The sequence below is a fragment of the Cimex lectularius genome, unplaced genomic scaffold (assembly GCF_000648675.2).
Source record: "Cimex lectularius strain Harlan isolate CLEC.00 unplaced genomic scaffold, Clec_2.1 scaffold113, whole genome shotgun sequence".
NCBI classification, from domain to species: Eukaryota; Metazoa; Arthropoda; class Insecta; order Hemiptera; family Cimicidae; genus Cimex; species Cimex lectularius.
The window spans coordinates 428,064-436,416 of record NW_019392858.1 but is presented as its reverse complement, the minus strand read 5'-3'; the positions used below and the strand labels follow the sequence as shown (position 1 = coordinate 436,416).

The 8,353-nt window shown below is 34.5% G+C and overlaps 1 protein-coding gene across 1 annotated transcript in view; it reads left to right on the top strand.

The window, feature by feature from the left end:
• The first annotated feature begins 2,359 nt into the window (after positions 1–2,359).
• The window catches only part of LOC106669491, a 230,460-nt gene continuing 224,466 nt past the window's right edge, over positions 2,360–8,353 (top strand). The window contains exon 1 of the mRNA XM_014399012.2: positions 2,360–2,445. The gene's annotated coding sequence lies outside the window, so the exon portion shown is untranslated. The remainder of the gene's footprint in view (positions 2,446–8,353) is intronic.

The following is an 8,353-nucleotide window of genomic DNA, read 5'->3' as shown; positions in this document are numbered from 1 at the left end:
CTCGATTTGTTTATATAAATGAAGTTTAAACAAGTTGAATTGTTGATTTTTACATCATAAATCTAAATAATAAAACTATTGCATAATCAAATTTAATTTTCTATTTCCCTTTACTCTGTAATAATGAAAAAACATTTAATAAAAATTTTTTCTACACATATTTCATTAAAATGCACAAATGGGGAATAAATTTTAACACTGGAATTCGTAGAGCAAAATTGTATAATAGTAAATTTTTTATTTTATTATTTATTTTTTTTTTATGATGTACTAGTAAATAAGTTTATGAGGTTACAAGTAAGTAGAATTATAAAAACGTTAACTTATTTGGATGACTAAAAGGCATATTGTGTTTAAAGGAAATGGTTTTCTTCTCAGCCAAAAGATTTACTAGAGTATGGACCTCATTTTGCCAAAATACAACTTATCCAGTTTTACCCAGAGGGTGCAGATTGTTATGCATATTTTTGACCTTGACGTCATACCATCCTAAAATGAAAAATATTAACACTATTATTTTGTGTAATTTACAATCACCCACCTCGGAGTATTGGCTGCCCGCGGTCAGATGTTGGTCTTATTCACCCAGCTGTTGAGTTTGGGCTCTAGGACTTTAAACTTCTAGGTCCCCCAATACACAATCAGTTCCTAAATCCAAGTCCATTCTCACTGTCACTCACTCTTAAAAACATTCATCTTATTTATTTTACCCAGTTAGGGAGGTGTAGCGCCCAATATTCCTCTGTCACCCTTTACACCTATTATATAACTAACCTAATTGAGGTTATTCAATATTCCACCATCAGCACTCTCAAACTACACATTCGCTTCAATAAATACACTTACTCTCAAGACACCCAAGGGAGAAAAAACTGTCAGTATTACATACAATAAAATGACCGAGTTTCCTCCAAGAACTGGAACAGGGGAAATACTTGCTGCTGTGTTCAAGCACGATTCTCATCACAATAGGTATTCCAACGTGCTGTTACAAACAAAAATTTATCATCATTTTATCACCATCCCTGATTCAGGAGGCACAATGAAAAAGAAATTATACCAAGCGCAAGGAGTGTTCGCTTTCATGCTCTGATTGGTTATAAGTTACACGAGCTTGTCTGTTGTTTACAGAGAGGACAGTGTTTGTACATGTGCAGTAAAGTGCAAATAGCTGGATTAAGGCTGAGTTCCGCTTATAAACTTTAGTTAGTTACAGCACATAGGATTGCCTCCTGTTATGAGAATTTTGCTTGAGTACGGTAGCAATAATTTCCCCTATTCCTTGGAGGAAACTCGGTTGTTTTATTGTATATAATATTGATAGTGTTGTCTCTTTTGGGTGTGTTGAGAGTGAATGTATTTATTGGCGGGAATGTGCAGTTTAAGAGGCTGGTGGTGGAATATTGAATAACCTCAATTAGGTAATCACTGTAAAATGTGACAGAGGAATATCGAGTACTGCACCACCCTGATTGAGGGAAATAAATAAGATAAAATATTTTTGAGAGTGAGTGAGAGTGTGAATGGATTGGATTTCGAAACTGATTGTGTATTGGGGACCTAGTTGTTGACAACCCCTGGAGCACAAACTCAGTAGCTGGACGGATAAGACTCAGGTCTGACCCCGGACTACCAAAACCCAAGGTAGGTGATTCTCAAGGCCATTCATTGTAAAGTAGCAAAGCTGAAATGTCAGTGGACTGTGACAGGTGATAGGCTCAACTCTGAACATCTACCCCCGTCCAATACAATATTTTTTATAATCTACAAATTCCTGTTATAATTAAAACTATTAGAAATCAATATTTAGATCACGGTTTTAAAGTTGTATAAAAACCCCAGACTAATTTTTTCACCACAAATTAAGAATGTAAGAAAATAATTGGTATAATCAAGACATTTTCTGGGCAATGAGAACTATCTTTTTTTTTGTACTGTTTTGGCAGGAACCATTCAGTCACTATCGTCGTCAGTGTTCACTTCAGGATCTTTGCTGAACATATACATCTGTCATTAATTGGAAATTATAATGGAGGCTTTTTATATCAGAGGTTATTATTAAGTATCATTTTTTGTAACGTGTCCTTGAAAAAGTTAAACTTGTAAAGTTTCATTAGTGGGTTCCAAGTCAGACGCTTGCCTAGGTATCAAACCAATAGGCGAATTGTAAGTTTATAATTACAAGTAGAACTTAATTCATTCATTACAGTATTTATTGAAAGCAAACACAAATTGTAAATTGTACCAACGCAGAGGTTGCTATCTTTTGAGCATGGAACCCAAGCAGAAATATTGATTGGCAGGGAGGATCGGTGGCGCTATCCGTTGAGGGTGGGAAATGGGGGATGATCGGGGGTTGCTTGCGGAAATTGCCGCTCTTGCCAACTCCGTCCAACGTGCAGTTGCCCGGCTCGAGTCAACCCCGCAACCCCTTTGGATTCCTAGGTGAGTAACCCAAGCAACAGGCCACTCACTCATTTTTCTCACCCTCAGAACATCCCCAACATCCATATCTCCGATATGGGCTCTTTTTCCTTTATCTATGCGTGAAAATTAAGGTTCGGCCCTCTGGGGCCTAGGACAGATCGCGAATTTCGGTCTTACCCCTTTTCCATCCGGATTTAACGATTTGACGATTACGTACATCGTCGAGCGGAAAATAGGATTACAACCCTCTTTTTTTATTTTAAAGAAATATATTATAACATATATTCTTTTACGATTCAAGATGTAGATTTCATTAAATTTGGCAATATTGTCTCTTAATATTAATACGTGGCGAACTGTGATTAATTAAAATCAAAACATTACATCCTTCGAAATATATGTTTATTATTTTTTATCCCATGGAACCTAAAAAAATGAGACGTCAATTGTGGCCACAATATGGTAAAATGAAAATTTAAACCATAAAATAAACCAAAAACATCTGATCTTTATAACTCTATGACCAACAACAAAATAATATATGTAGTATTATATACTAATGTTATATTAGAAATGGGAGAAAAACAAAAAAAAGTATATGTACTCTTGAATAGTTCGAACTAAGGAATAAAATTTATAAGAAAAATTTCATGGTTATTACATAAAGAAACATTTTAAAAACTACATAAACTGTTTCTAATGAGTGATGTCTCAAAAAATTATGCTGTTTCTAAAGGTGTGAAAATCGAGAAAGACTAAGAAATATGTTTTTTTCAAATGTTAACCGTTTAAAGAAAGAAAATAGTAAAAAGTTAAATATAGATTAATCAATAAATAATATAAAACAATCAATATGAAAAGAGAACCATTCTGTTTAAAATATATATTTTTAAAATGAGGGTTTTTATTACACAGTGTTTTAAAGTAAATTTACATAAACAATTTGTATTTATGAGGAAACTTTTTGTCGATAACAAGTGACATGTAATATAAACATAGATTTATTCATACTTATTTAGTTGATGCATGGGAACTCATAAAAGATATCTATTCTTAAAAAATATAATTAAACCAATTACGTCTTTAGATAGGCAAAATAGAAAAAAATTGTTTCAGTATAAATGTATGGTGATTAGTGACCGTTAATCGATATTTATTTAGAAATCGTGAGATGCGGTCTGGTGTGATGTAGGTTTCAGAAAAACATTTTCTTTATCGCGCCAACGTTTCGATCTTTATTGAGATCATCTTCAGGGACTGGGATTCCCCCCTCTCGTTAATATTAGAAATGTTATTATTTTTGTGTATGAATGGGTTTGGTTAAATGAGTCTGGACAATTAAGATCGATCATGTTTTGGTCGGAGCTCATTGGGATTGCAGAGGTCTCGCAACGGACATCAATTTCCTCCGGGCTCGAATCAATGTAGTCTGCGTCAAATCCTTGGAAAACCCGTTCAAGGAGATTGGTTGCATTTCAATTAGTAAAGGGAATCTTAGGTCTGCGATAATTACCGTAAAACTGCGAAAGGGTATTGAATTCTACAGCCGGCAGGGGTAGAGTTTCCCGTATTTTTATTTCTTCGAGGCGAATTATAAAAACTGTCCAACTTTTACACCCTTTGTTTTAATTTTGGCCGTTATTAAAACTTAATTGAAACTTGAAACTGCTGTACTAAAGCAATTTCTAAATTTATTTATTTTTTTATTTATTAAAATGGTACTGCAAGCTACTAGACTAGATCACTTTTTCTTTCGTTTTCTCAGCATTTTAAATCACCGACCATCGCTAGGTCCCATTTTTTAGAAAATTGTATGCTGAACATGATTGCTCATGCTTTCCTAGCTTCAGTCATTGATAAGTAATTTAAAAAATCGGGAAGTTGTTAATTTTTGGGCTTTCTACGAAAACTTCAAATTGAGCTATGGAACCAGGAAATCGTCTTGGAGAGACGCCCTTTACAAACCGATAGGAAATTTTAATAAGCTTTCAATTGTCACCTTCCACTTTGCCCGATTTCTCAACCGTTTTCGATTTATTCGCGATTTTTGGGTAAAACCTTGGTTTTGTACGTGCTCATCACTCTCTCCCGATTTTCCAATACATAAAACCTATTGGTTCAATACGTTATTCGAAGCCAAACTGCCACAAAACCTGTGAAATGAGAAAGAAAAGTTGAATTTCAGTGTTGAGGTAAACAAGTGGTTATCGACAGCAGAATCATTCCGCATCCCAAAAGGTCAAAGTAAGAAAAAGTAAGAATTATCGCTTCCCTGTTCAGTTTTTTGAAAGAGTCCTCGGAAAATCTCGAATAACTCGAAAATAGTTAGGCAAGGTGGAACCAATTGAAAGCTTATTAAAATTTCCTATCGATTGCTAAAGGGCGCCTCTCCAGGACGATTTCCTGGCTCCACAGTTCAATTTGATGTTTACGCAAAAAAATGCAAAAATTAACATGTTCCCGAATTTTTGAATTTATTGATGAATGGCTGAAGTTAGGGCCATCTTAAAAAGCCATCTAGTTCAACGTTAAACTTTCTAAAAAAATTGACCTATCGATGATCTGTGACTTAAAAGGCCGAGAAAATGTGAATTTCCAAAGTTGGCCATTTTTTCCTGCAAAAACCAGGTGGTAGGTTTTTGGATGGGCAGTGTGGATAACCTATATCTTGGCTGGGAAGAACTCAATAAAATAGAAATAATTCCCAGATTTTAATTTTGTGATTAAGATTTTCCTTTTTTGCTGTATGATGCTTTTTTCTTTCATGTTTGATCTCTAATTTAGTTTGGTAGTTTCCGAAAATTCTGGCCTATCTATTTTGCTAGCTTTACCTGTCAGGCGGGATTAGTTGATCCATTTTACCTTTTCACTTTTACTTTTACCAATTTATAAAAGACAAAATAACACAACCAAACCAATGAAGATGGTGACAAACCGAAACGCGCCTGTTGATGATATAGTCGAGAAAACTAAATTACTTTTATTTTCAGTAACGTTTTATGTAATTATGTTTAGTTTATATATTGACCCTAAAGCTCACAAGAATATAAAAAGGGTGATAACAGACTCTTTTAATTTTAGATTATTCAGTGTTAGGCGTCAATGCATCAATGACAGGAATTTTTTCTTACTCGATGGTTAATCTGATTTCGAGTGGTTTTTTTGTTATTTGAGTTCATTTCGGAACACAGATAAACCAGTGATGTTTATAGTGTCTACTGTCTTTATAGAAATGAAGATGGTGAAGAGCCGAAACACACTGATGATATTTTTTAATTCATCCATTGACCCTAAAAATACATAACAAGTTGTTAAGGATATAAGCGAGGGAGTGACGACAAATTTCTTTAATCGGAAGGTATTTCGCAGTCGTGGATACCCAATGCCCTGTTACTTTTTACCAACGTATAAAAGGGACACTAAAGACAAAGTAACTCGTAGACAAAACAATTAAATATGTAAGAATCCGTAACGCTCCTGACATGATATTGGCTGAAAGGACGAAACTAGATTTATGATTATATTTAGTTTATCATTGATCCAAAAAGCTACATATTACGATGACAAGGATATAAGAGGGAAGAGGCATAACTCTCAACCTTATGATATTCTATATTCTGATGACAATTTTTACTGTCAGACAAGATTTCGAATTTCTCCTTATTCAATGGTTAATTTAAGTGTTTGTTTGTTTCATTCGTGTCAATTTCTGAGTTCAGATCTACCACTGAAATCTACCTTCTTTTATTATTTTTTCTATTTTCTACTTTTTTCCGTCTCGGACAATGACAGTGGATATTCAGCAGTGCTGGAAGAATAGAACTTTGATTTTAAACACATTTTGAAATTTCTGCGTATTTAGTAATTGACCTGAGTGTTGTTTTGTGTGGTTAGTGTACATTTCGGATTACGGAACGATCATTGATGATGGCACAATGGCGAAACACGACCGGCAGATAAAAAGCGATTATAGACCCGACCAGTCCTTCACTCCGCAAACCTCAATAGGAAATCTCACGACCTTTATTGCTAGTGGCATTTGGTCTGCGAATCAATGAACATTGAACCGATCTGGCTCGGTTTACGTTTTAGTCAAACGCGTTTCGGCTGCACGCCAGCTCAGTGAGGAGCACAAAACCAGCGAGAGTAGACCGATCATTTTTTATCGTTGTGTTTTTGCCGTAGTTATGAGCAATTTTCTGAATTTTGATTACATTACAATAAATGTGTAGAGATTAGTGACCGTTAATCGATAGATATTCAGATATTGTGAGATGCGGTCGGGTGTGATGTAGGTTTCAGAAAAACATTTTCTTTATCGTGCCAACGTTTCGATCTTTTATTGAGATCATCTTCAGGGCNCCTGAAGATGATCTCAATAAAAGATCGAAACGTTGGCACGATAAAGAAAATGTTTTTCTGAAACCTACATCACACCCGACCGCATCTCACGATATCTGAATTATTACAATAAATCTTATTGCATGATACGACACAAGCCCAGCTGACACGTCTCTGAAATGCAAATATTTACCTAGCTTTCTTAGATTGAGGTCCAAAATAAAAAAAAATCTGTTAGAAATTTTAATTTTTCCCTATATCTGGAAAATATAAAAAACAACAATGGTTTTCTGCTCATTGTAAACAGGAAATGAATGTTGACTTGTCACTAAAAAAGCAATTTATTTTGAAATGAGGGAGCTTTTAAGCTTTTAGGCCTTGCGCGTGATGAACCGTTTTAATGTAAAAGTTTGAAAATGAACAAGTGAGAAAAAATTAATTAACACAACCTGCCAAAAATATTTTTCCTAAACATGTAAATCCATATATACATTTTAAATAAAGGGAACAAATTAAACCTAAGAAAACCGCAAGTTCAAGGTGAAAAATGCCAACTTGTACGGCGAACATAGCCAAATTATGTGTAACCGTCTGTAAACTTTATTAATAATATACAAGCATCCTGGATACAATTTCAAAAGTCGGCGACATTACAATTTCAAAAGCGCGAAAAATTCACAAGTCCGAATGTATCTAGTGGGGGGGGGGTCGTGTCGGGTCAATAAATTTTTGATGGAAAATCGAGGGGTCGGAAAACTATTTTTCCAGCCGTCTGCCCCGCTTCACTTAGTCATGGGGGCTTCGAGGCCGATGGAGACAAGTTATGTTGCACGCAGAAGCATCAATAGATATGTTAATCTCCGAACTGCTGCTTTGCATATGAATCCCGTCGATATAGATTGCCCTTCAACTATACGTCATATTTGGAGCCTTATTCAATATTAATCTATATAAATTCTGTAATATTTTTTGTATAAAAATCAATAGGTTTATATTAATTTTTCCAATCAGTTATTCCATTGGATGTAGTATTTATTCCAAATGACAGAAATTTTAGTGTAATGACGAGGTTTGTTCATATTACTTTACTATTTTTTAAAGATGCTCTTTTTTATTTTTTTTAAACACTTTTTAAGATTAAATTTGTTAAAGATAAAGATTAGCACACCACTTCATTATTCCACCACAAATTCCGTTTAATTAATACTAAGGTTTTCTTCTTTATAGGTGTACTAAGCATACATCACAAGCAGAAAAAACAGAAATTAAAAACCAAAAACAGAAAAAATTAATTTTATTTGAAATTCAATTAAAAATTAAAACATTTAGGGCGCTGACACACGGAGCGGTTTTGACCGAAGCGTTTACCGCTTCGGTTTTGCTAGGTTGTGACACACGCAGCGGTATGATGTGCGTTTTGGCCGAAGCGGTTTTGTTTTCTCTCAGTTATTAAATGTATCCTATAGCAGTGCATATAAGCATTGAACGTCGCAAGGTTTTGCAGATTGTTTAACAAGTCCTGTTTAATAAATATATTGTTCTGTAACTGTATGTAACTTCGTGTATTAGTTACAGCCTTACAGAC